This window comes from Pleurodeles waltl, chromosome 10, assembly GCF_031143425.1.
Source record: "Pleurodeles waltl isolate 20211129_DDA chromosome 10, aPleWal1.hap1.20221129, whole genome shotgun sequence".
Lineage (NCBI taxonomy): Eukaryota > Metazoa > Chordata > Amphibia > Caudata > Salamandridae > Pleurodeles > Pleurodeles waltl.
Window position 1 is genome coordinate 768,028,784 of NC_090449.1, and position 26,362 is coordinate 768,055,145.

General features: G+C 41.2%; 1 protein-coding gene across 1 annotated transcript in view; it reads right to left on the reverse strand.

Annotated features, from left to right (window-relative positions):
• Positions 1-26,362, reverse strand: part of GPR158 (G protein-coupled receptor 158) — a 1,449,349-nt gene that overhangs the window by 955,654 nt on the left and 467,333 nt on the right. The gene's annotated exons all lie outside the window — the stretch shown is intronic.

The following is a 26,362-nucleotide window of genomic DNA, read 5'->3' on the forward strand; positions in this document are numbered from 1 at the left end:
AGTGCAAAAAGTGGCCTTTTCTTGGGGGGCAAAGTGGCCCAAGATACTGTCACCCCCTTGAGGCATCTGCAAACACACAAGACATACTACAGAGACCAGAACATTATAGGAACCCAGAGATCCAGTGGGGATAGCCAATGGTAACAGCCACTTCCCCTGATTTGCTCTTGCTCTTTGGTACCCTTGGCACAGTCTGTGTTATCCATGGTCGTGAGGCTTGTAAAGGCATTGCAAGAAAACAAAAGTAAACAGGGCTCTAAGTTTCAGGTTTACTTTCCATAGTTTCCACTTCTGGCTATTCCTCTAGACCCTAAGTAGCGAAAATGCGGGCAAAGGGAGGGTAAATAGTTTAACTGTGATACATGGGTGAATGATGTCACCTCTGATACCGCTGACACTTTACTAAATACACATCCATGTATAAATCATTGAGACCATTTAAGGTACTATGGTTCCACAGGTCTACATTACTCAACTAAATGAATTAATGAATATTCAAGCCCAATAAAACAGGTAGAGTTGCCAAAGACCAAGACAAAATTAGCTTTTCCACTACAGATGAGGACATGGTAGTGCATTTCTAGAAAGTACATTTCAGAATTGTGAAACATTGGGTCAACCAAAGAGAGATTGCTCATGGCAAATAATCAATCTATCCACCGAGTACAAAAGGAAGGTAATAAAAGCAGTTCACAAATGTAAGAACTTAAATAGATCAAAGGGACCCAACTACACCGGTTGCACAGCTGTGCAGAAGTTGTAGCTGCGCATAAATATTAACCAGCCATATACAACATGCATGAGAGAGGGTAATGCTTTTTGGAGGCCCAAGTACATTTGTAGAAACTAGAACTACACCTTTTGCTGTTATTATTGGAATACTGGCAAAAATAAATAAAACGGAGGGTGTGCCAGTCCAACAATGGTGTGGGAAGGGTAAATGACTAAAGAAAGCAGTACATGAGAGTACACACAGAATCGTGCAAAACAAGTCCAGTTTGCACATTAGCTCAAGAAGTGAATCATTTTGCTTTGCCCTATAGGTGGGATGAGACCCAATGTTTACAGTACATAGACTCAATGCTTACCAATATTCAGCTAAAGATTTGAAACATTATGGTATATTTGGCTGTGGAATATACAAGGCATGCATGTTCCTTCCTGTACATGCTGATATTTATATCTTATGTCTTTTGGTGTCATAAGGTGCCATAGTCTGGACCCTCCAATGGCAGAGTGATAATTAATTCTGTCACAGTGACAGCAAATGTTATCACAAAAGGTAATATTCTATTCTATTTGTGAGAAATTGGACTATTATTTGGGGTGTGTGACAGCCCACCTCCAGGAATAATCAAAACCCATGTCAGCTTGAACCTTCAAATTCACTAAATGAACCTGAGCTCAGCCCTGTCTCCCCAGCAGCTATGGCATAGAGCAGACAGTATTAAATTAGAGCAATATATCAAATATTTATGCAATACCAAGACAGAAATAAAGTCAAAATGCAAAACAATTAAAATTAAATTCACAAATCAAATTAGGAGAATAGAGTGAAATGTAATAAACAAAATGACACAAAAATGACAAAAATCAACAAGGGTAGCTGGGGATATGGATTTTAAAATCCTTAAGCACAAGTGGCAAAAAAGCTGAAAATGGCAAAGATAGTCATTGGTTGCAATGGACCAGGACAAAGGCACAATTTGAGGCTGACAGTGATGAAGCGTGGGTTAGAAATAACAACTAGATTGGTCCTGGTCAAAGATTTTACCTTCTGACCTAGTGCATGATTTAAATCTTGGCAGCATGAATGCCCAGTCACAATGGCAACGGTCTCCATACCACAAAGACTGTGGTCCTTTCTTTAGAACTGAATGCGGGCTGACCTTAGGTTTAATAACGGCAAAAACTACTTTGTCTCTGCTGCAATTAAACACCCCTAACGGCCCTATAGAGTAGGGCCATTGGAGGCAGACTTCTAATTCCACCCACTTTATTTAGCTGGGCAAACTTAGAGGTCAGTTTTCTCTGCCAATCACTGCCAGGAAAACCTGGCAGTAAGGGGGCAGTGAAAACTGCTAAATGCTCTCCTTGCCATTTGTTTCCTCTCGAGGGGATAATGTCTTGTTTTTTTACTTTCAAAAAGAAAATCCCTCTTGGGGCAGTGAATATTGCTAAATTCTCTGCTTGCCATGGGAGTCCCCTCAAAGTGAGCATTGTTTTCTTTGTTTTCAAAAAGAAAATCCCACTTTGGGATTTTGTTTTTGAAAATAAAAAAAATAAGTTTGGTGTAGGGCGCTGTCATTTTGATGGAGCTGTACATAAAACTTCAAAAATCATTGGCAGGAACTGCTGGTATGGCGGTTCCTGCCAATGTTTTAAAAATGGCCACAAGCTTTGTGTTCATCTCTAAATTTGACAGGTGGCACCTGTGTCAGGGTGATTAAGTAATTTACTTCACCTCCCTGTCAGAGAAACAGGCCAGCTGCCAAATTACAAATCAGACCTTTTGTCTTTTAAGTCCCAACCAATACAATTCAAGGGTGAGCACAGGCATGTTACTACCAGTTAGTGGGGTAAGGTGCACAGAGTGAAGCCAGCAAAATCAAAGGGTACTGCAAATGGTGACAAATCTAGGGTCACCATGCAAAAAATTTGGATTTCCTATTCAATTCACAGTCAAAGACCAGTAAATCCATACTGCCTGTGGGTAACAGTCAGATATGATCCCAAAAAGAGTGGTTGCTGGACCCTGTCAACAGTAGCTCAGGTCGTAAGTGTTCTATATCCTAAAGAACAACGTTTTTTTGTATTTTATGTGTTCACCTTGAGGAGAATATTGGCAGCAATACATGTGCCTAATGGTTTTAAATTTCTGATAGCATATTTATAGGGCCACTGCTATGTGTCTCATTTTCTTTTCAAGCAATTTGAAATTTATACTTCCTGTTGTGTTTCAAAACTTAACTGATGAAGGTTCCTACTCAGTCTCCTACTTAACATATTGACGCTATTTTTAAATTCATATTGATTCTGCAAAGTATCTCCACACACCAATTTTATGGTCTTGGAAGGTGTTCTAACATCAATAATCGCAATGTGCTCATTCTTGCAATCACAGTCATATAGAAAACCTGCCTCCAACCAAATGCTTTAGTACCAGTTTTGGTAAGTGTAAACAAAATCAGAATATGCATACTTTAATTACATTTCTAAAATCATAATTAGGACTTCACCCAAGATCTTTTCCATGTTTTTGTACCTCAAGATATTTTGCCATCGTGTTCACTGTGGTTTACGTCTCATGCATAAATACCAACTTTAAAACGTGTCCCTCTAACTTGGTGAAGAACGTGTATCAAATATGTTACAGAAGGGATTCATAAGTTTGTTTTCTTACCAACTGCTTAGATTACTAGCATACTTATACGTTAACCTTCTTGATTTTGCTCCACATTTTGCATTTCAAGTAATTATTTTCACCCTAATCTGTTTCCTTTCATTTCAAGATAAGTATTTTTGTAATTATACATCCATTCCCCTTGTAGACATCTTTAGAAAATCTCTGTATTTCTTAAATCACTGTAGTACCGTGCATACCCACTCGGTGTCCTTACATGCACTGGAGTGGACACTCCTCGGTGTCCTTGCATACTTATGTAAGGGCACTGAAGGGTATGAACTGCACTTTGCGGTGCCCATTCTGCCCCTTGAAAGAATTCTGAGTAATTCCATGGAATTTCAATATAATTCTGTGGAATTCTGAAGAATGAAACTCTGCGAATTCCACCCATCCCCGCCTCTGACATGGAGATCAAGCAGAGTGCCGATCCCTAAAACTTCAGTATTATTTTTAGAGCAGATTGTTTAGGTAGACCAAACGGCCCATGCGGGTCGATTCTGAATCAGAACATAAGCAACCTCGACTCTCTTAGACTGGTTTCGGACTATTTGGGCCTCTTCAGTAAGGGTCAGCATGCAGTGGGGAAGTTAATTATAACTTCTGCTTTTATAGCTTTGGCCCAGAGATCCGCCATGATATTTTGAAGCTGCAGAACATTTTAGTCAGTTCACAATTTTGGAATTGAGAAGACTTAAAATATTGACAGAACAACTGATTGTCAAGTTGTTTTCTGATTTTTTTATACCTCTTTAAGCAACTCTTTACACATGCAGTTAAAAACTCTTCCATTGTTTTTACTTTGCTTTTGGTTCTTGATACGTTTGCATTTAGTTCTCAAGTTCAATCTCCACTTTTGCTATTCATTGGTCTAGGCTGTCCTTCTGTCCATGGAGGGCCTTAAAACAAAGGCAATAACATCTCAACTAACACCAAAGACCACAAAATGATTTCTTGGTCCATTTGCCAAACGCTCAACACAAACTGAACTAAAATTAGATAGGAAAGTGGAGAGCATAACATGAATTTTATTTCAAACCAGTTTGCCTCTCTTCCTTCTAACTTCAAGGTTATCAGTAGGACAAGCTGCGCAGAGAGTGAATACACAGGAAAGGCTCTCTCGAGAGAATTATTGCTGTTCATCTTGCCTCTCCATGCCTCACAGATTAGTCTAATTATGTCTTCTAAACCAAGCTGTTTTAAGTGGTCCCCGTTCGGCCTTTAAAATCTTCAATCTCAGCTTCCACACAAGACCGTTTCCCAAACTCTCCCCCCGGATCCAACTCTTATTGAAAACGACAGTCCCGGTTTAGAGCTGAATCGCTGAGGTTTCCGGTCCATTACAGACACTCCCAGACTAGCCACTCTGCCTGCTGCATTTTCTCAATTCTAAATTCGCATGTTGGTAGGAGTGGTCCAGAAAATGTCCAACCTGTGATTAGCACTTTCTTCCTATCTTTCACTTCATGTGCTCCCGGGTTCAAGGCGCAATGCTGTACAGGATGGGAGTGTTTACAACATGTTGTCTCGTTTGACAGAATGATAAATGACTTCGAGAAGCAACTAAAATTAATGAAAAACTGAATATCAAGGGTCCAGTTTAAGACCGTGACATTTTAACCTTTTGACTTGGCCCTGAAGGGTAGCCTAATTGTGCATATTAATTTTAATTCTTCAAAACAACCGGCAAACTGAGCTGCATGACGAGTACTCGACCAGTCTCTTTGCTGTTTCAATGTCGAGTTATCTTTCATGGCAGCGATACACATCGCACCATGGCCGTTCACAAACTCATGCATTTTACAAAGCCCATTTTAATATATATTTATTTTTAAAATGGATCTGTATTTGAGGCCATGCTCTGTGAGGAGCAGAAATGGAGCAGAGACTAGCGCAAGAATATATGTCAAAGGAATATTCCTCCAGTACAAGCCTTGAACTTATGAATAACTTAAGAGGTCTTGAAATAATGCAGGGAAGGAGAGCCGCAAACATGGATGGGTGAGTACACGTCTGAGGGACACACAATTAGAGCAGTAGTGCATTATTTGTAATCTATATTACTGTATGGTAGAAAGTATTCCATGGAAAAAACTGTGTAAACAGCATAGAAGAAGAAAGTCTTGCCTGAGACAATGTGACTGCGGACTGGAAAAATAACCAATAGAACTACAAATGTACTTATAAGAAAATAATGGGGGAGTCCCTTTACATGCATTACAGTGGTGACTCAGCAATTGTAATTTTGCACAGGTCACTCTGTGCAAATGCCAGTGTAAAACTACTTGGACAGCAGTGCAAAATTACTCAATAGCCTGCAAAATACATGTAATGCAGCTATGGACCTTAATATCTTGTTGCAAACTTTATCAGATGTTAGTGTTACTAACATTGGTGAATCTTCATAAATATATCACAAGATTACTCATGTCTTTACCCCAAAATCGGTCTCTGCAACAAATTATTTTGTGACTTAAATATTCACTCGTATCACAGACCACATTGGAGAACAATTCAAGCTCATTATAAGATCTAAGGACAAGCAAAATATAACATGAACAACACATAAGGCCATTTGAGTCAGGTATGATTAAGGACTATTCAAATCAGTGAGAATGGAGCCCAGAAGAAAGCATTTAAATCTATCATTCCGTAATTCTACAATGATGGCTGGCTCAGAACAAGTAAATATAAGCATGTGCTTGATTCAAACACAAGAACACTTTATCTCCCTACCATCTGGATCATCTGAATAGGTCCAAGGAGAAATACCACTACCCTCACCTGAAAGAGTTGAGATAAATGTTTAAGGGCCTGATTACAACTTTGGAGGAGGTGTTAATCCGTCCCAAATGTGATGGATATACCACCAGCCGTATTACGAGTTCCATATGATATAATGGACTCGTAATATGGCTGGTGGTATATCCGTCACTTTATAGTCACTTTTGGGATGGATTAACACCTCCTCCAAAGTTGTAATCAGGCCCTAAGTCAGGTAAAGGTGTGAGTTACATATTCAAATACAGGTCACAGAGGAGAGAAGTCCTAATCCAGAGGCCAGAGACATCTAATGTTACAGAATACGTTTTGCAGAATTATAACAATTACATTTTTCATTATATGATATAATAAATCCCGCACCTTTTCACTCCTGCAATATAAAAGAAATCAATCCATAACCTTCTTATCAAGGCCCCAAATTTACATTGTGCTGTGTTGGCTTGGGGGCCTAACGGTGTGAGTAGCGATGCACAGAGAACACACCATGCTCATTGTAGGGTTCACAACTGCCAGTCTGTGAGAAAAGCAGTCCTATTTATTAGCTCTACTGACTGCCCGAGTCAGCAGAGTGCATATGTTGGAGTGCACCTGACAAAAACCTCCTCCCAAACAAATACCTTTTCCACCAAAATAACTTTTGCATCTCAAACAGGTTCAGCCCAATGGTACCAGGTGTAGTCTCGTAACCTTCATTGATGGTGTTGGGCCAAGGTGAAGATTGTATGACCCCTTTCTCGCATAATTATCGGTAATCCTGCATCAAAGAGTAATACAGAATGACCAAAATTACTCAGAGTACTCCGGCGTAGTTGAAATTAAACACAGGCCTAACCAAGATTATGCATGTTGAGGGGGAGCAACAGTAGCACTTTAGCAGGTTTGGTTGTTCCATGGAAAAATAATTAAACTATTTTTAATAGTTGTCAAAAATCCAATTCAGTGGTGAAGTCTTATTTGTTCTAAATATTAAGGAAAAGTAACTTTTAAAAAGGTCCCCTTGCCCTTTATGAAGTCCCTGGAAGCTTAATCTGAATTTTGTTCTCCCACTTCAGCTAGCCAGTAATTACCATTTAAATATGTGTGAGGGACGTGTGAACTTGCTCCCAGGAGCAAAATAATAGCCCATCCAGAAAAGACAGAGATGACCCCTCCGAAAATGACAAACTATGCAAGGGAGACTGTCAGGAGCCTTCAGGACACTAAAGTGTCAAGTCCTGAATGAACATCATATCCAGCATGACAGGTGTGCTGATGCTTTTCATATGACACTTGGGATGCACTTCAACGAGGCCTCCCATGTCACATGCAAATGTTAGCTGGTACTTGGGCAGGACAATTCTGTCATCTCCCCCAGCAATGTCACACCCCTATTACAATAGGCCTCTTGACATTAAAGTGTCATAGTCTATTTGATAGGTCTGCTGGGTTTACATAGAAAATTTGGGGCACACTTCAAAGGAGGGAAACAGAATGCCAAAATAATGTGTGTGCATCCACTGTCTGGTTGCTAAAAGGCCAGCTTTGTTACACCAGACTTCTACCTCCGAAGTTGTTGGTGGTACAGGGACTGCCTAAAATTAGATCCATGTTAAATATAGGAGGACACTAGGATTATCATAGTACACACCACACATATACACACACACAAACACACACAGCACCCAATGCCTTTTTATTATGCCTGAAGACTTCTGATATCTTGAAAATGTCAAGAGTTGGTAGTGTTAGCCCCATGAGCCTTTACCACATTGGTTAGAGTTCTCCAAGTGTTCATTTCCACCCACAAGCTTGTGCCAGGCATAAATGTGGCATCTCCAGATAGCAACTTCAGAACACTCCTGGACCTGTGGAAGATCAGAAGAGGACTGAACCTGCTGTCTGAAACCTAAGAGCCTAGAAGACTGGACCTACTCAGAACAGAGAAGTGAACTCTAAGCATCATAAGGCTGACCTTCTAATAAAGCTACAGGGACAGAACAAGCTACAAGAAACCTCCTCCAGCAACTTCCTAGCTCACCAGTAGCAACTGGACCTTGACTGGACTCTCCTGTTGGCCTCTTCCTGCCACCCTGTGAGCCTCTAAGTGTCTTCCATAAGGTCATGGGGGCTTTAGAAGCATACTCCTGTGGATTGGGACTTAAAGGACCAAAGTAAAAATCTAAAATCTTTGACCTGGACAAACCTGGTTAGGGTATCCAGCTTGCTCTCCATCGCAGTCAGCATCAAATTGCACCTAGGTCCTGTTCTACTGGGACCATTGACTATCAATAGCACTTAGTGCTGTTCAGCACTATTTTGACTGACATCTTTAAAAATGAATGTCTCTAGTTGCCCTTATTGGATTTGTCTCATTTTGTTTACTAAATTTGACTCTGTTTTTCAAATTTGTTTTGTGTTTTTATTTTTTTGTATTTTAACTTTATTACTTTTTAAGCACTGCATAAGTACTTTACACATTGCCTCTATGTTAAGCCTATCTGCACTCTGTCAGAGCTGCCAGGATCTTGAGATCAGGTTTATTTAGTGACTTTAGTGGTTCACCATGACAAAGACTGTGATTATTATTTGAGGGAGATGCTTACCCCTCTTCAGCCAATAACACAATTATTTTCTTACATTCTGTATTTTAATCTCTAGCTCACATATCAACTGGAAGTACCAGAGTGATTTGACATGGGACTAATCAGGCGTGTCTGTCATCAGTTTTTGAGTGGTAGGCAACAAAAGTTCCTACTCGTGAGGCATGCCTATTATCATTATTTGTGCAGGCAATTTGATAACCCAGGGAGTATTATAATAAGCCTACACATTTACATAGATGCCCACACAAGAGACAAACTTTTGTGTTGATCAGCTTTTCATAAGCAGGGCAAGATGATGGGTGATACAACCAAATTCCTACCCAAATCATTTGTGCAACCTAACACAGTGACTCATACCCACTGTGGATGAGCATGGGCTTCAAGATTACTTCGCTTGTCCCTATCCACATTCCTCATCGCAAATCCTACACCAGCTGAACTAGCTCTGCTCCAGATTATACACCACCTGCCACGCTAAGGTGCTGCAACACTGCGTACATTTATGACACTGTAAATATGACACTGCATGAGAAGGTAAGTTCAAGACCAGTTTTCATGTAAAGGATCACAGTTGCAGGCCAACAGAAATCTATCACTGCCAGAATCTTCATTACAAGCCTTTTGTACAATCTTAGATGTTAACAAGGTCATGTTGAGTGGGGAAGTTCTTTCACAGTTAAGTCTGCACCTGTATTTGGCTTTCATGAGACAACCCCAAATGCTGAGTAGTGAGCCTAAATGAATAGCAGCTCTCCTTTGCCCCAACAAAAATAAACATGAAAGATGATTTGCACACAGTATGAACACCCACTGCTCCCAGGTGTGCTTTACAGCTAACAGACAAACAAAACAGTGATGCACATCAAACAGTAAAAAGACCAATCAAAGTATCCACTGTGCCATATCTTCTTTTATTTCTTTTCAAACAATGTCACATGGTTTGAAAATTCGAAACCTTATAGCCAAAGACACAGCCAATGCTTTTGGTTTACCAGTGTAAAATTCAAGACATTTTGATTAACTACCGCCAATATGTCAATAAACAAATTTCATCAACTTAAGTGTTCCTATCATTTATTTGGTGGGAGGGTTCCAGTTTGATTTCAAACACCGATCCTTCATATTTCAGGCCAGGCTGCCACCTTGGAAAACATCTCTATCAGTGCCTAATCATCGCACGATCCTCGCTGAGCGGACAGGGCAACAGATCAAAATACTGCTCTCACCTGCTGGGACCAGCATTAGTAGCTGCTCCTTTTGGGCAAGAGCAATGCCGGCTCCCACTGTATGCTGGAAGTCAGCTGGGGCTGCATGGGCCTTGGACTCTCCCCATGACCCCCAACAAGGATATAGTGTGGTGCCCTGGGTGGGAACCAGGGCATCATCATTTAAAAGTGCCATGCACCTGGGATGCCCCCCACCCATAATCACACTGGGTCCCAGGCGTTGTGGTTCCTGGGGCCAATAATGGCTTGGGATGGGATCCACAGTGCCTTCTCCCCTTCAAAGTCACACCAGGCATAGGGTCTCCATGGCAGAAATCAGCCTGGGGAGGGGTGCCATGTGTGCCCCCTCCACTTCATTTAAAGCAGTGACTCTGGGGAATGGGGTCACCAGGGCCTAACAAGGTTTAGGGAGATGGCCAAGTGCTCCCCTCCCCTTTAATAAAAATCCTCAGACTTGGGGGATAGGGTCCCAAAGGCCTACTAAGGCTCAGGGTGGGGGGCTGTGTGGCCTCCCTCCCTTTTATTTTAAGTGGTGCCCTGGGGGGTGTGGTCCCCAGGGCCTAACAAGGCTCATGGAGGGGGTGCCACATGGCCCTCCCCCCGTTTCATAAAAACAGCCCTGGAGGATAAGGTCACTAGGCCTAATAAAGCTCAGGGTGGGGGATGTGCAGCCATCTCCTCTTATTTTTAAGTAGTGGCCCTGTGGGAAGGGGTCTCCTGGACCTAAAAAGGTTCAGGGAGTGAGGGGGGCATGTGCCCTTTTCCCCTTTAAAATAGATAAGTCCCTGGGGGATAGGGTCCCCAGGGCCTAATGAGGCTCGGTAAAGTAGGCCATGCGCCTCCTCCCCTGTCAAAGAAAAGGCCCTTGAGGATGGGGTCCCCAGCGCTAGGCCCTGTGGCTGACCCTCTCAGAGTATGGCTGAAGGCTGTGGCTTTTGTGGGGCTTCTGTCTTTACGAGGGTTGGCTAAAGGGCCTGGCTGCAGGCCAAGCCATGCAGCCAATCCCACACTGCACAACTGAAGGACAGCTTGTGGTTGGCTGCATGTGGGAGTTGGCAGCAGGTTCTGCCCTGCAGCCAACTCCTAGAACAGTAGGGGGCTGGGCATCTGCATCATAACTAAATATTAATTTATGTTTAAAAAAATCCTAGAAATTCACTGAAAAAGTAAAGTAACGTTAAAGTTTTGTTCTAAAAAAACCTGAAATTCACCAGTTATAGTTAGCAGTGCCCCCGCCATGACCTCACACATTACATCACTCATGAGAAGTTATATGACATAATTTATGACATCACTGAGGACACCTCGAATGACATAATTGATAACATCACGGAAGACGTCACTGATGAAATCATCCAGGCTTCTTTTGTACACCTTATACTATGAACTAATTGGCATTAAAGTCATAAAGGTAAATACAAAATAGGTCAGACTGATATGAAGGATTATTAATGCCATCACATGAACAATTCCCTTAAGTGCAGCAAGTTTGTGTTATGTGCAACATTGACCCCATACCAAAGACTTCAGAGGTAGTGTAGTTCACATTAACAGTCAACTACAGATATATGGGAAACCCTCATTGCATAAATTGGTCAATCCCTATACAACTGTTCAGAGATAGCCAAGTACATAAAAATATTGACTGTCTGTTCCAAAACAATTACCCTAACATGGACAGCTTTTATCTGTATCAAACCCCTGACAGTCATGAGCGTACATTGAGAAATGCATTTGATATGAGTAGAGAAGTGGGTACTGTAAACAGTATTCACTCAGTGGAGAGAGGTTAGTCTGTACCACACTATTTACAGACAGTAAAACTCTCATGAGAAATATACCACAGAGTATTAAAGAATCTACTCTGATCAGTTTACACTCTATGTAACACTTGGCAAGAAAGACATTATTTGTTTAAACGGTGCTAAAGATTATATTACTTGTAGTCTTCATACTGGGTTAAAGACGTCACACATACACCATCTTCACAATGAAAAACAAGCACATTTACATAGCTTAATACCTGCTGCACACAGTTCTCTATGTTACATTGACATTGTCATGCTGAGACGGTTCTGTCTAATAACTCAAGGGTGCTTACAACACTTAGTATATATATGTAGAATCTTTGTCCTGTTGCAAACTTTTTCTACATAGACTAAAACATTTGTGGAACATGCTGAACACAAGTTGTTAACTGTCACCTGCAAACATTTATAAAGTCTTCAAAACCTGTACACAGCAATCGTGTATTGGAGCATATGAGTTTTGTAAACACTTACACCTATTAGCTGGATACGGGCTGTACTATGGTAGCTACATATCACTATGTAAATTATAAATCAAAATAACACATAATTGGATGATGTCATGAGTGATTTCACAATGATATCATTTTAGATGCCACCAGTGATGTTATAAATTAGGTCATAGAACATGTCATGAGTGATGTAATATTTTACAAGTTGCCTTCTGTGAGCATCCATGCCAAATGCAGCCCACAAACAAAGTATTTGGACAGTGGCATCCTGTTTTTTGTATCACTGAGCTCTCCAGGGATTTATGATATCATTCTACTTTACAGCTATGGGTGCATTTTTCCTGCATAATATTGATTTTTACGTAACTAAAAAGGAGGCACACAATATATGAATCAACTAGCTCTACATAGTACAAGTGTACCTGATAACATACATATTTAAGAACCCCACACACCATCCATCCTAGTTTCTTCATATTGTTAAATTAGCAATGTCTAACTCCAGTCCCTAAGGACCCAACAGGTCAGATGTTTAGACAGCACAACATTAATATCCATGCTATAGATGTACAAACAGTGGATCTATATGTATTACACTGATTAGCTCTCTATTTATTTTGGTTATCCTCAAACATGTAACAGTTTGTAACATCTGTGGACTGGTTTGAAACAGATCTTCAACTTAGCTTCTGAATCACACATTGAGATTTTTGAATTGGTTTAAATGGAATCAGCCACTTCTTCGAAAGTGAACATTTGGTTTTGTTTTTCTGCTCTTTTACAACACTTTCAGTGCTGCTATATATAAACGTCTGGCTCAAGAATCAGGCACCTTTCATTTAAATGATCCTGACAGTAATTGCTGTCATGTTTCCTCTCATCATCCAATCATAGGCAAAATATTAGTACTGAGCTCTACAAGGAGTGAACCTATTTTGATGCACCAACTTAACATTTTGTATTGATAATTTATGTTTTATGGCATATTTTCTAGTGCTCTCTCTTGAAACAGCCATTAGGGACATCCTAGGACTGAGGTAAAATGTTATGATCTGATTTGCAATGTGTATATTAAATAGCTCTGTTTTTACAGAAAATGGACATTTGTTTTACCCTCCAATACTTGCAGAAGACAGATCGAATGCCCTGCCTTTAGTGAGATACTTGTAAACCTCGTGACTACACCACTTTCATGTTCTTTTAATTTGTTACCAGATTTCTGGGCTTCAAGTTTCAAGCCATCTTACCTTTCAGATATTTGTGACGTCAATGCCAGCATCATTAGCAGCACTAATCCCCCCTCTCTTTTCAAAACACCATAAAAGGAGAGGATAATAGACACACCAAGCCACTGTTTAAAAATAGGGTATATAAAAAACATGTTGGATGATGTGCGCCATGCTGCTCTCAGATGGCTCTATAAACATATGCACACGAACCAGCTGCAATAAGTTCATTGTGACACGAGGGCTCCACGTCAGGATCTCATGCATCTCACCCAGCTCTTCCAACATAAATTATATTACTGCCAATCACCTCTCCAACCAAATGTACAGATTTGCTGATAATCAGTTTGGAAATTAACAGTGTTGCAATGCCATGCTAACAGTAGTTGTGAATTACACAAGTTCTAGATAAAACATAACACAATAAAACAACCACCTTTCCTTAACAGGCAACCAATGAAACTCAGGAACTATTCACTTTGAACCCACTACCAGACGAGTCATTGAATATTGTCACAATTGCAACGTGCTTGCAGACTAATTTATAATGCCTTAAGTAAAAGCTACACAGCACTGTAGTTTTAGGACTAAAGTCACTGCTGATTGAATTTCTCTCTTTGGTAGGATTATGTGCATGCTCTTTTGACCTACCAGGTAGAAACATGCACAATGCTGTTGCATTATAGACAAACGTGCTTCCAAGATAACAGCCAGACTTTTACTTATTCAAGATTTAGTGCATTCTTATCCAAGATATGTGCATCCTATTTTTCCAGTTTCAGAAGTGACTGAGAAGACTGTGATCTTGATCACATTCCTATCCAGAACCCTCACTACAAACATGTCTCTGAAGGTTTCCCGACAATATGTTTTGAGGAGTACTTCTAACACAGAAGTAAATTTCCTGCTTCCCTGCACAGGGGTTTAAATTAGTCAGTGATATTTCTGGGTGCAAATCTCAAATTTCTCAAATAAAAAGAACCCTAGGCTGCAGGATGGATTGGTGAGATGACCAAGGTTCGGATGGGCTTTTACCATGAGGAAGAGGGTCAATACTGATTTGCATGGGGGGCTCTGCATAGAGTGGCACAGTGGGCAAAAAATAATGGGTTAGACTGCTAGACAGAGTGATTGCCACTGGTCAGACTATTTGCAAGCATTCATCCTATCACCTTGTTAGGTGTTTGATTGCCAGTTGTATGCAGTGAATGTTGAGCCTGGAGCAGCTCTCTAATCCTACTACTAGCAATGTTTGTGAATTCCAAAAAGTAGTAAATTGGCAACCATTCAATGAGTACTTCTATAGGTGCAGATTTACTACTTCATTCGATACACTGCTCACTAAATATATATATATTAAGAATCCTGATACAGAAAATTAAAAAGTTAAAATCTTCTAGTGAAATGAGATCGATGTGAAAAGCCAATACAGACTGAGCAGATCCAACTCAGAGACCCCAGGCCCAACTACCAAATGAATAATGCATGTGAGTGGCGTATATCCCCAAACACTTCTAACTGAAGCTACCCCACTCCCTGCCCCACCTGATCCTGGTAGTTCTGCCTGGGAACTCATGACTACCGTTGTATACAACACAATGGCCTGGAGTCCCTCCCCTGGGGTCACTTATTTTAAATGTATTTTCACTGCATGCCCTCTTCTCCATCCCTGCTACAAGAAGCCACAAGACCAAGTGTCCATTCACATGTCAAGCCTTGAAAACGTTTTATATTTCATGCAACAAACATGATGTAAACAAATTATAGTCTCCTCAAAATTTAAAATAGTGTAATTCATTAAAATGTAAAAAGAATTTCACCTTAGTACAACAGATTATATCACTGCCTTATTAAAAGTGATAGTTCTTAGAACATTCATGGCTCAATACACCCCCAATGACAATGACATTAGCGAACTAAGAGGCATGTCAGTATTCTTGGAAACCCTAAACATGGCCTAGATTATTAATAAAGACATAGCAACATTACAGACTAATAAATCAAATATAAGAGGTGCCTGTACAGGGCACATCCTGATCTCAAGTATTTAAAAGTGTGCTTTTACACAATAAGAAAGAAAAAGGAGGCCCTGTGAAATAAAATATTTGCCTAGGATCACATAACATGGACACTCAGGGAAGCTGGTATTGATTTTAGGTTACCTTGTTTCACCTTTTGAAGCTTAGTCACCAGATTGAAGCTCTCTTTCCTTCATTTACTTAAAAGATAACTGTATTGTCTCATTTTTGGCTCCTGATGACAACAAAAAGATAGCACACCGGACTCAAGGCCCCAGAGCAAACTGTTAATTTATTTTTCGGGGGGTTTCAAGGGTAGTCACTCCCTAAACAACCCCCACTCCCCAAAAGCTATAGCCCTATCCTCCAATAACTACATACCCCAGCACTCTCATCCTGTTGCATACTTAAAACATCTTCCTCCCCTACTTCTCACCCTAAAGATCTGCCCAAGGCCACACCCCTATTTAATTTAACAAATTCTTTTTTTTCTTTTCATGTTTACTTTTACAGCTAAAAATGGACGCAAATCTGAAAAAAAAAACAAATGATTAGTTGGCAGCATGCCTTGATTTTTTGTGTTAAATCCTCATCCTCAACCAAGACTCATATTAGGGTGGAAGAACAGATTAATGGGCCCTGTCACAAACATAGATCACACATTAATGGATTACATTTCATATGGCAGTCTTGAAAGGTCATTTGTATTGCAGAATAAAGCGCTTGTCCTTCAAGGGAATGAAAATTAAATACACACTCAATATGTTAATGAAACAATAATGCTGAGTTGGTTGGACCAGCTTGTTATTTGTAATATGTTGTCATGATTACAGACTTACCCAAATAATACCCCCAGTTTATTGTACTTCGCCTTATCCTCATTGAATGGTATGTAAAAAATTGAGGTGTTACGTACACTATAATGTACAAAAAATCAAATCTAAAAACGTGATTAAAAATGATAAAATGTGAAGTATATTATCAATATAACTATTCTAAATAGTCCTATTATTAGAAATAGTTGCATTAGCATTAATATCTTACATTCAGCATTGGATCTCTAAATGATGCAGTATATAGTGCTTATGGGGTTTTTCATAACAAATGCCATAAAACATTTATTTTAATCTGTAAGGCCTAACTGTATGACCCATTCTCAAATGTAATGTTTTTTCCATCAACTATACACATAATAGTATGCCGTAAGTAAGAACAGATGAAATAGCCATGATGAACTGCCTAACTCATGGAATCAATGAGGGACTAATTCTTTGAGGAAGAACGACAAGACTCTTTTTTTTATTTACAACTCTTTTTAACCTATACATAAAATCCCTGATTACATTTCTAAAAGACTCTTACATCTCATATCATCTCTATCCCGTTTTCTAAATGTTTCCTCCCCAGATGACATACACCTTCCAGGAAAGACTCTAAAAAACATGAATTCATAGTACCACCTGATACTAAACCTCCTCAAAACTGAGTTCCTAATGATTCCCTTCCACCCACAGGGTTTGATCCCTGACAAATCTTGATTGGACTTACGTAATGTGCTGGACTGTAAATATTCCACCATTGAATGCACCCTATTATTGGGTTTTGGGATAGACAGAAATCTGAATTTTGGTACTTGCATAAATAACATAGAAAAAAATATCAGCTCAAACGTTTCCAAAGGCTAACACCGTTGATCTCAGATTCTGACTAAAATGGTAACACAATCCCTAACTTTGTCAAGAATGAACTACAAAATTAGTGTTCTGACAGGTATATCTAAAGCTTACTTTTCAGCTCTGAAGGCAGCCTTTTACACTGCATCAGGGCTTTAAGTGGGATGAAAAAGGGGGGAGTCTCTAAAGGGAGCATGCCCTATGTAATCAAGGGCATTACTTAAAAATGTAAAATAACTTGTTGTGATTCAAACAGTGTGCCACCCAACCAGCATTTGGTTCATTGCTGTGCTTTCTGTGTTGCATCCAGAAAATAACACAACAACTGGCATGCACTTAAAACCAGCCACTGCTTTCTCAATGGTTGCAAGCTCTTTAAGATAAATGATTTTGTTTAAAAAAATTAATATTGAAAATGTTTCAATGCTGAAATTGCAGGACTGTGAATTAAATATTATTGATGCCTGTGGAAGGAGTAGTGGCCTACAAAGTGTCTCAACCCCTCTTGTTATGTTCACTCTATGTTAGAGACGTACACCCTTTTCCTCTCCACATCCCCTCCAGCTACATATCACATCCCTCATCTTCACTGTCTTCTGAATGCACTTCCTGTCCCTCACTTCACCACTACCCAAACACCCAACACACCCATTCACTGTAAGCACTGCATTTTCTTTTACTTTAACTTGGTCAATATTTTGACAACTCAGTACCTCCTTCACAAACATCTAATTAGTATCACAACTGCAACTGAAATACTTGACCACTGCTCTGTGCGCTCTTCTGAGAGAGGCGAACGATTGGATGACCATCCATAGTGAACACTGTTTTGATCCAGTGTAGGAAACTCTAGATCGCACAGTTGTGCCTCATTATAAATACATGGCAGCAACAGATTTCAAAGTATGCACTATACAAGTGTAATATCCCATACACAAATAGGCCACTATACAAGTGTAATATGCCATCTAGAAACAAAACATCCTGGAAATAGCTAACACTCTTAAGTAATGAAATATTAAGTAAAGCACCTGAAATACAAACAGAAAGAAAATCGCGGACATGGATTACCCAAATTTCTTTACATCCGTTGTTCAAAAATAGATCTGTGTTTTTTTGCAATTGCAGTTAAGGACATGAATATAGGGCCCAATAGGGAGTCGTCCCGGTCCAGCTCACATTACTGCTTGGCCTCAGACACAAAGTGACCTGGCTCAATTAAAGCCCTGCACTGCATCTAGACGTGAAGCACCGGTACTCATCTCACGATACTGGATCCTGTCAAAGCTTATAATAGCTTCAGACTGGCATGTATTACCAGCAAAGTCATTGTTAGACCTGACAGCCTTAGGATGGTCACCCCTAACTTTTTGCCTGCCTCCCTCCACTTTTGGGACACTGTTTTTGCTGGCTTTTAGACTCTGCACACTTTACCACTGCTAACCAGTGCTAAAGTGCATATGCTCTCTCCCTTAAAACATGGTAACCTTGAATCATACCTGATTGGACTATTTAATTTACTTATAAGTCCCTAGTAATGTGCACTCTATGTGCCTAGGGCCTGTAGATTAAATGCTACTAGTGGGCCTGCAGCACTGGTTGTGCCAACCACTTAAGTAGCCCCTTTTCCTTGTCTCAGGCCTGCCACTGCAAGGCCTGTGTGGGCAGTTTCACTGTCACCTCGACTTGGCATTTAAAAGTACTTGCCAAGCCTAAACCTCCCCTTTCTCCACATATAAGTCACCTCTAATGTGTGCCCTAGGTAACCCCTAGAGCAGGGTGCTGTGTGGGTGAAAGGCAGGACATGTACCTGTGTAGTTTACATGTCCTGGTAGTGTAAAACTCCTAAATTCGTTTTTGCACTACTGTGAGGCCTGCTCCCTTCATAGGCTAACATTGGGGCTGCCCTCATACAGTATTGCCGTGGTAGCTGCTGATCTGAAAGGAGTAGGAAGGTCATATTTAGTATGGCCAGAATGGTAATATAAAATCCTGCTGACTGGTGAAGTTGGATTTAATATTACTATTCTAGAAATGCCACTTTTAGAAAGTGAGCATTTCTTTGCACTTAAATCTTTCTGTGCCTTACAATCCACGTCTGGCTGGGCTTAGTTGACAGCTCCTTGTGCATTCACTCAGACACACCCCAAACACAGGGTACTCAGCCTCACTTGCATACATCTGCATTTTGAAGGGGTCTTCCTGGGCTGGGAGGGTGGAGGGCCTGCTCTCACACAAAGGACTGCCACACCCCCTACTGGGACCCTGGCAGACAGGATTGAACTGAAAGGGGACCTGCTGCACTTCTTAGCCACTCTTTGGAGTCTCCCCCACTTCAAAGGCACATTTGGGTATAAAACAGGGCCTCTGCTCTACCTCATCAGACACTTGCTGGAAAAGAAACCTGAACCAGAACCTGCATCCTGCCAAGAAGAACTGCCTGGCTGCCTAAAGGACTCACCTGACTGCTTTCTACAAAGGACCGCTGCCTTGCTGTTGCCCTGCTGCCTTGCTGAACTCTTGTCTGGCTGTAAAAGTGCTCTCCAAGGGCTTGGATAGAGCTTGACTGCTGTTCCCTGAAGTTTCAGGACCAAAAAGACTTCTCTTTTTCACTTGGACGCTTCGTGCGCCGAAATTTTTGACGCACAGCTTGTTCCGCAGCGAGAAAAATGCCGCACACCGACGCTGATCGACGCGACGCCTTCGGGACGACCGGAACTTCGACGCACGGCCTCGTAAGGACAACGCCGCCCGACCTCCAGAGGAGAAATCGACGTGACGCCTGCCGTGAGAGTGAAACTTTGACGCACAGCCCCGCAGAACGACGCGCAGCCGGTAAACAAGCAGGAGAATACACGCACAGACCCGGGACATCTGGTAATCCCCGCGATCCACAGAAAGAGACTGTCCGCGTGCCGGAAAACGACGCACGACTTCTCCGCGTGAAAAATAACGACGCAAGTCCGTGTGTGCTAGGGAGAAATCGACGCACACACCCTTTTTCCATGTATCTCTTCTTCTGTGGCCCTCTGAGGAGATTTTCCACTCCAAACCAGGTACTTTGTGCTTGAAAGAGACTTTGTTTGCTTTTTAAAGACTTAAGACACTTTATATCACTTTTCAGTGATATCTCTACAAATTCACATTGCAACTTTATTCGTTTTGACCTACAATTATCCTGATAAATATTATATATCTTTCTAAACACTGTGTGGTGTATTTTTGTGGTGCTATATGGTGGTATTGTATGATTTATTGCACAAATACTTTACACATTGCCTTCTAAGTTAAGCCTGACTGCTCGTGCCAAGCTACCAGATGGTGGGCACAGGATAATCTTGGATTGTGTGTGACTTACCCTGACTAGAGTGAGGGCTTTTGCTTGGACAGGGGGTAACCTGCCTGCCAACCAAAAAACCCATTTCTAACAGTCATGAAGTCCAACACACTGAAATTCCTGCCACATACATTGACTAAGTCAGGGGTCGGGGAGGAGAGCACTCGAGAACTTTGACTCCACGTTGTTAGAAACTCCCATGTACAAGAAGCAAAGGAATGTTGCAATATTTTAGAAAATCATTACAAAATTCAAGACTTAATTTCCCCCTCCAATAAGAACAAACCCCATGAAGAAGAGATTCAACCAAAAACTGAAATACCAACTCTTTCAACAGCCTTATCAATAATGACTGCTCACTTGATTGAGGAAAGGCTACGAACACTGAGGTTTCTGAAGTGCAAATCTTAACATGTACACATGTATTGCTGTATATTTCGGAACGTTTTGCATTTTTGGGGCTGCTGTTCATAGGAAAACAAAACTGTAGCCACACTTGTGGCTATAAACGGGTTGTTTTTGAACAACATACTTATTTGGACGTGCCAGATGTCTAATCAAGATTAGTTGTCCTTTCTTCTTTCAAAATAATCACCCCTCAGTATTGGAATGTGCTATATGAAAAGTAAAAAGCAAAAAAAAATATAATTGAATTTCAATTGTGGCTTTCACAACTCATAAAGCAGTCACTGTTACGTGTGTATCTCACAAATGACCAACTATTATTGAAAAACAGCTACTAACTATAAACCATGACAAATATTATTACACATGACTATTGCTGGGGATATTTCAGCACAGGGAAAATGTCGGTGGTGAACCTATCAACACTGACTTAACGCAATGAAGGTCAGGTCTCCAAGAACCTTCTCCATGCTCAAAATCCCTGAAGAGTTAGAAATTTAGCACGATACAGCAAGAAATTAATGATGCACAAATTGTCCACTTAAAAAAAAAAACTTTTTAAAAACTCTAAAATAAGTACACGAAGGAAACGTAGAATACTGTATTAACTCACTTAATGATTTATTTAATAGAGTTTCCATGTAGACACAAAGCAAATGTAAACTGAAAGTAAGAATCAAGGCACATAAAAATAAATAATGTGCCTGAATTCTTGAGCAGAAATTGGTAATCATAGGCATCATCTTGCATATCTTAGATTTGAAGGCACTGAATTCACTCAACATCACCCAGTGGAATAAAACATAATAAGGAGCTACTGAAAAGGACGATTTTACAATTGCTTATCTTGGCAAAAAGGCTCAGGGGGTTGGAATAGAGAGATCAGGAGACAGGGCACTTATTTAGTGACCTGTAGTGCAACATGTTTGAATTAAACCTGAATGAAACCGGCGCTCATTGTTCTGATACTGTGTGCATTATGTTGAGTCATAAAAAGTACCAATGTGTTGGACATTTACAGATCCTATCAAGTCAGCGTCTAAAAATAGCCATTTTGTGGCATCTATTTATAAATAATTATTATTATTACATAATTTGAAATTAAGAGTAGTTTCAGTAAATGTACACATTCAAGCATTTTTCTGCAGGATTGAGCAGATGAAATTATAACACTGTGTCAATCCTGCATGGAGGCCTACAGAGATCCTTCTTTGTAGGGGCATATGCCATTCCCTTTTTTCTGTTTTTAGATATCAATCAGAGTATCGATTTAAGGATTTTACACCACTTGGTGGACACCTTGTAGGAGTTGGATGCAAGTTTAAAAAACGCACTTACGGTTTACCTAGAGCATGGCCAGACTACAGTGTCTATTTCTCCTATTGATTGCTCATGGAATGATATCTTCAATGTTCATTTACTATTTTGCTTTGTGTTCATGTAGTAGAATGTTAAACTGGCATTTGGAGCAGAGCTCAACTTCTGCTGGTTGCGGCTGATGTGCTTTACAATGAATGTGCTTCTAATCATAAATACTACGGTTTGTGACTATGTTGTTCACCACACTTCATTCCATTATAATTCTTAGGCACTATGATTTGGCATTTCACGTAAATAGAACTCTTGTACAAAGTGAACAGGCTGTCAATGTTGGATATGGTTGCAGTTCGAAATTGCTTGCCTTCGCAGGGTCCTATTTCATTAGAAATTTGGTTTCTGGTTGGAAAAGATATGTACTCTGTCCGTGCAGGAACCACAATCCTAGTCAGTGTAAGTCACAAACACACCCTAGCTGAACCTGTGCTCACCCTCTAGTAGCTTGGTAGAGAGCAGACAGACATAACTTAAGAGGCAATGTGTTTAGCATTTGTGCAACACTTCAAACAGCAGAACAGTGAAAACACCCACACAAAAAGATACCACACCTGGTTAGCAACATAGAAGTTGTTTTAAAAAATAAAACAAGACCAAAATGATAAAGTCCAATAGGTAGAACTTGAGATATGAATAAACTGTGAAATAGAGCTGAGAAACAAGAAGCACCAACCGGGGATATCTGGTCATGCCCGACCAGGGCAAAGTTAAACGTTTAGGCCGACTGCATGGAGTGCAGGCCAGCTACAGGAAGCCAGTGAGGCCGTCTGAACAAGAGTACTTTAATCCTGGTTGTGTTGATGTCCAGGATATGGGGAGCAGACTGAAGCAATGTGTCTAAGTTGAGCTCTGCAGTGGAGGTGATGCATTAATCCTTTCCATGCAGCAGTGAAGATGAGTCTATTTTGTCCATGTAACATCAGCAATGCATCGGGTCTGAGATGTGGCGGTTCCTAATGCAATGTAAAAAGGTCAATTTGGCCTGGAGGGCTGGTGTGTCGACTCTGATCCACGCAATGGGGCCGGTGTAGCAGGTTCGATCCATGCAGCAGGGGCGATGCTCCAATTCCAATCTGCACAGTGGGGGCAATGCGTTGGTTTGGACTGGAGCAGCATCTAATACCCACTTCCAAGGGCCCAGGACTGGACTGGCACGACTTGGCAGGGTGTAATTCATTGTTGGCAGAGTCCAGGTGCTGTAGTATGTGAGTTGGAAGTATTTTGTGTTGCTGAGACTTCAGAAAACATGAGGCAGGCCAGCAAGCCATTGGAGTCACTTTGGCTCTGGTTTGGAGAGATGCAGGTCCAGTCCTTCATACTACCAGGCACAGAAAGCAGCAGGATGCAGGTTAGCACAGCCGAGCAGGGATCCAGCAGACTAGTAGTCCAGCAGAGTGGCAGTCCAGTACTTCTAGCAGCACAGCAGTCCTTCGTCCAGGCAGAGTATCCACAGGTCCAGAAGTGTACCAAGTTGGTGGAGTCTGAGATCCAGTACTTATACTCACTTGTGCCTTTGAAGTGGGGGACTTCATAGAGATGCCTTTGAAGTGCACTGAGTCCCTGCTGAGGCTCCAGACTCACTACAGGGGGGTAGGCAGCCCTTTGTTTGGGGACAGGACACAGGCTATTCCAGTTTGTTAGCTCCTCCTTCCCATCCTGCCAAGGATGACACATCAGTCACACCTAAGCTCCCTTTGTGTGTGGCTCTAGAGGGAATGCACAAAGCCGAGCTGTCACCCACCCCAGATGTGAATTCAGAGATGGACAGAAGGCACCAAAGGTTAAAGTAAGAAAATGGCAACTTTCTGAAAGTGGCATTTTCTGAGTTACAATTTAAAATCCTACTTCACCATAAATTGCGATTTTATTTTGTGATTCCAGAGACATCAACTCAGGGGTCCCATCTCTTCCCAAATAGAAATTAGACTTACAAACGTAATAAGGTAATCTAAACGTTATCCATGTAAAGCGTCACAGGACATGTACTACTTTTTAAATACATTGCACCCCGCCCTTGGGCTGTCCAAGGCCTACAATAGTGGTGACTTTTATATATTAAAAAGGAAGATTTCGGCCTGGCAAGAGAGTTAACTTGCCAGTTCGACGTGGTAGTTTTACCTGCACACACAGGCTCTGCAATGACAGCCCTGAGAAAATGTTTGAAGTGCTACTGACGTGGGTGGCACGTCATTAGTGCAGACCCACTAGTAGCATTTAATTTACAGGCCCTGGGCACAGGGCACTTTACTTAGAATTTATAAGTAAATTAAATATGCCAATTGTGGATAAGCCCATGTTACTATGTTTTATGCAGAGAGCACATGCACTTTAACACTGATTAGCAGTGCTAAAGTGTGCAGAGTCCTAAAGCCCGCAAAAATGAGAAATACAAAACAGGAGATCTGAGGGCAAAAAGTCAGGGGAACCCATGCCAAGGATGCCAGGTCTAACATATGGAATAACTGATACATCAAAATCTCAATTGGTTTGGATAACTAAGGGGCAGATGTATGAAACATTTTTGCACTGGCAAACGGTGCGAATCGCAAAATTCGCCCATTTGCGAGTGCAAAAACGTTGTCTGTGATGCATGAAAGGCATTCGCAGACCACAAATAAGAAATCGCTAAAATTGGGATTTCTTGCGTTGCGACCTGGATTTTGTGAGTCGCAATTTGCGATTCGCAAAATCCACATCGCAAGGCGATGCTGCAAAAAATCGCAAATTGCGATTTTTCGCAGAATGGCATTTTGCACATGCAAAATACCATGACATGAAACCAGGTGGTAACCTGGTGCAAAGTTTAAAAATGCATTTAAAATGCATTTGTAAATTGAACATGTAAAGCACACATGCCCTTTTGGCATGTGTGCACCTTACATGTCCCCCAAAACATTTTGGGGTGCAGCAGAGGGGGCCTTAGGCCCACAGCACCCTGGGCAATTGCATTTCCAAAATTGCGATTTCTGGTTCAGAAATCGCAATTTTGGAAATGCAAAAAATTCGCAGCTATGGGCCAACAGGCCCATAGCTGTGAATGGGGCCGGTATCGCAATTTGCGATTCGGTAATATCATTTGCAATTTTTAAGAAATCGCTATTACCGAATCGCAAATGTGATACATTGCACTTTGCGAGTCGGAAATAGCGATTTCTTAAAAATCGCTATTTCCGACTCGCAAAGGGCCGTGATGATACATCGGCCCTAAATTCCTTTTCGGCCATGTTTTTCTCATTTTTCTTAAAATGGATTTGTCCACTTTCTTTTCTGCTGACTGAATTTCTGCCACTGACATGTTGAATCTTCAAAAAGATATACTTGCAATTCGTTTTTCAAGGCGATCTGTATACTGAGGCTATTTCTGCTTCTAACGTTTTGTTTACTAATCCATGTAAATATTGTGATTGGTGATTTTAACCACTTGGGTGCGTTGAACGGCTGGGATCCGTCCAATGCCACGGTGCTCGAATGTGTTGGTCGGCTCCCAGCCAGTCATGCACATGGCACAGAAAAATCCCTCTGGTGAGGGCACCAGAGGGGTTACCTTCTAAAAGAAATAGCCTCAGGAGATGGGGAAAAGCTTCCCAATCCCCTGAGGCTGTTTCTTTTGTTTTAGTCAATTGAGGATCAGCGTGCATGGTGCGCTGATGTAATTTCACTGAAACTGAAAGTGAAATGAGCTAATCGGCTGATTTCACTTTCACTGCCTTGGTGCTCTGGTGGCTATCTCAGCCCCCGAGAACCGAGGTAGATGGGAGAGGTATCATTGGAATGGGAAGAATCATCCCTTTACAATGGTACCCCTCCGTAGTAGATCCCTGCTTGGGGATCGCTGCAAGAGGGTGATCCTCAAGCAGGGATCCATCCACCAGGCACCAGAGAGGGGGGAGCTTTTGCTTCCCCTATTTCTTTTGGGCATATTCAGTTTTTCAGTCCCCCTGGGGGGCAGATCGGGACAGTAACCCCCAATCTGCCCCCCCCCCCCGGTTGGGGGGCAGAAAGCCCACTAACCGGGACTATATAGGAACTATACATCTAGGGGTGGGAGCTGGCCTACATGGACATTATAATGCC